We start from the raw sequence: 3301 nt of genomic DNA on the forward strand, positions 1-3301 counted from the left end.
GAAGTTGAAAAGAACTCTGAATAGAGAGTTAAATAGTACGTGAAACTGCTTTAGAGGTTAAGCCGATGAACCTGAAATCCGTTATGGAAAATTCATCATTAGAATTGTAATATTTAATCAATATTATAACGATAGTGTGCATTTTTTCCATATAAGGACATTGTAATCTATTAGCATGTATGGAATTTATCAAACAATTTTGATAAGAGTTTATTTAAATTAGAGTGCTTGCATTTTAACATAAAATAAATTTCAAAAAATTTGATAAAGTGCTTGATAGATTATATGAGTACAGTGCGTTAATTTTTCGGAATTATATAATGGCATGATTATCATTGATTTTTATGTTTATTATAAGCACTTGTATGATTAACAATGCGAAAGATTCAGGATACCTTCGGGACCCCGTCTTGAAACACGGACAAGGAGTCTAACATATGTGCAAGTTATTGGATATAAACCTAATAGCGTAATTAACTTGACTATTATTGGGATTAGTTTTTTAACTATTTATAGTTGATTAACGCAATCCCGGGGCGTTCTATATAGTTATGTATAATATAATATTTATATTATTTATGCCTCTACTGGAACGTACCTTGAGCATATATGCTGTGACCCGAAAGATGGTGAACTATACTTGATCAGGTTGAAGTCAGGGGGAAACCCTGATGGAAGACCGAAACAGTTCTGACGTGCAAATCGATTGTCAGAATTGAGTATAGGGGCGAAAGACCAATCGAACCATCTAGTAGCTGGTTCCTTCCGAAGTTTCCCTCAGGATAGCTGGTGCATTTAACTGTTGTATAAAATAATCTTATCTGGTAAAGCGAATGATTAGAGCCTTAGGGTCGAAACGATCTTAACCTATTCTCAAACTTTAAATGGGTAAGAACCCTTAACTTTCTTGATATGAAGTTTAAGGTTATGATATAATGTGCCCAGTGGGCCACTTTTGGTAAGCAGAACTGGCGCTGTGGGATGAACCAAACGTAATGTTACGGTGCCCAAATTAACAACTCATTCAGAAACCATGAAAAGGCGTTGGTTGCTTAAAACAGCAGGACGGTGATCATGGAAGTCGAAATCCGCTAAGGGTGTGTGTAACAACTCACCTGCCGAAGCAACTAGCCTTAAAATGGATGGCGCTTAAGTTGTATACCTATACATTACCGCTAAAGTAGATGATTTATATTACTTGTAATATAAATTTTGAAACTTTAGTGAGTAGGAAGGTACAATGGTGTGCTTAGAAGTGTTTGGCGTAAGCCTGCATGGAGCCGTCATTGGTACAGATCTTGGTGGTAGTAGCAAATAATCGAATGAGACCTTGGAGGACTGAAGTGGAGAAGGGTTTCGTGTGAACAGTGGTTGATCACGAGTTAGTCGGTCCTAAGTTCAAGGCGAAAGCCGAAAATTTTCAAGTAAAAAAAAGTAACTAAAATTTATATTTTGTCATAATTAAAAAACTTGAATAAAGGGAATACGGTTCCAATTCCGTAACCTGTTGAGTATCCGTTTGTTATTAAATATGGGCCTCGTGCTCATCCTGGCAACAGGAACGACCATAAAGAAGCCGTCGAGAGATATCGGAAGAGTTTTCTTTTCTGTTTTTATAGCCGTACTACCATGGAAGTCTTTCGCAGAGAGATATGGTAGATGGGCTAGAAGAGCATGACATATACTGTTGTGTCGATATTTTCTCCTCGGACCTTGAAAATTTATGGTGGGGACACGCAAACTTCTCAACAGGCCGTACCAATATCCGCAGCTGGTCTCCAAGGTGAAGAGTCTCTAGTCGATAGAATAATGTAGGTAAGGGAAGTCGGCAAATTAGATCCGTAACTTCGGGATAAGGATTGGCTCTGAAGATTGAGATAGTCGGGCTTGATTGGGAAACAATAACATGGTTTATGTGCTCGTTCTGGGTAAATAGAGTTTCTATCATTTATGGTAGTTTCTTGTTCCCCGGATAGTTTAGTTACGTAGCCCAATTGTGGAACTTTCTTGCTAAAATTTTTAAGAATACTAGTTGGGCAACCAGCTAGTTTCTTTAAATTATAACGATTATCAATTAACAATCAATTCAGAACTGGCACGGACTTGGGGAATCCGACTGTCTAATTAAAACAAAGCATTGTGATGGCCCTAGCGGGTGTTGACACAATGTGATTTCTGCCCAGTGCTCTGAATGTCAAAGTGAAGAAATTCAAGTAAGCGCGGGTCAACGGCGGGAGTAACTATGACTCTCTTAAGGTAGCCAAATGCCTCGTCATCTAATTAGTGACGCGCATGAATGGATTAACGAGATTCCTACTGTCCCTATCTACTTTGGCCGTGTGGTTGGCGGCAGGGTGGATGTAGTAAAGAATACCAACCACAGTGGACCCCACTTATCGTAAAAAGGCGATTAAGGAGGTACGGCACCAACGTTAACTGTTTGGAGTTTAATTGGTAGTATAGTAGCAAATACGACACCTGACCAGAGGTGATTTTCTGGTACCACGGGAACCAGGTGCCTGCGGACTTGTCCGTCCTGGTATTTGGTGCGGCCCTTCGGGGAGTATCGTGGTGGCTGTGGTAGTCCAAAGCGGACAATGAGGATTATACTCAGCGTGGAGTTGCGTACGTATCAACCGGTTGCCGATAACCCAAAATCGGAAGAGGTTTTAGGTGGGCCTCGCTCCCCACACAGGAGGAAGTGTCCAGTCCAAACAACTGGCCTTCAAATGTGTACCTGCGGTGAATTCCAAGGGGGCGCTGATCAACGCTTAATTTGATTCCTAAGCTCGGGCTTCGTGGGATTAAGCCAACATGGCAGGTGCTCACGTTAAACTCGAGTTTATTTCTGTCCCTACTACTATGGTTTCAACTGTCAGCTGAACAGACTGTTAGCGGGTGCCTGCATTTCGTAGTGTTTGCGAAGAACCGTCTTTTGTTGACTCTTAGTTAGCGGTAACGAGTTTCGAGTGTGCGCTTTAAGCTCACATTCGCTGTGTGCGTGTTAGCAGCGACAATGAAAATCGTCTACGTCGTTGAGAGTGTGTGCGTGCGTGTGCTTATTTAATGGCGCTATGCAAAGTAGCTTATTTCGTGACCTACTTTCTGGTGAGTACAGTTGAGTGGGTTTTTGACTGCAAAAATTTTGATGCCAGCGTCAACGCCGCCGTTGGTGTCTCACGCGGGGAGTGGTGCGTCGAACGGACGACCTGCATTTCGGTGGCTGACGGAAGGTTAAGCTCGGAAGGGGTTCGGCGTAAAGCAAGGACTGAAGAATGCAGCTTCTTTAGCTTCTTTTGCG

This window comes from Drosophila albomicans, unplaced genomic scaffold (assembly GCF_009650485.2).
Source record: "Drosophila albomicans strain 15112-1751.03 unplaced genomic scaffold, ASM965048v2 utg000362l_pilon, whole genome shotgun sequence".
Classification (NCBI taxonomy): Eukaryota; Metazoa; Arthropoda; class Insecta; order Diptera; family Drosophilidae; genus Drosophila; species Drosophila albomicans.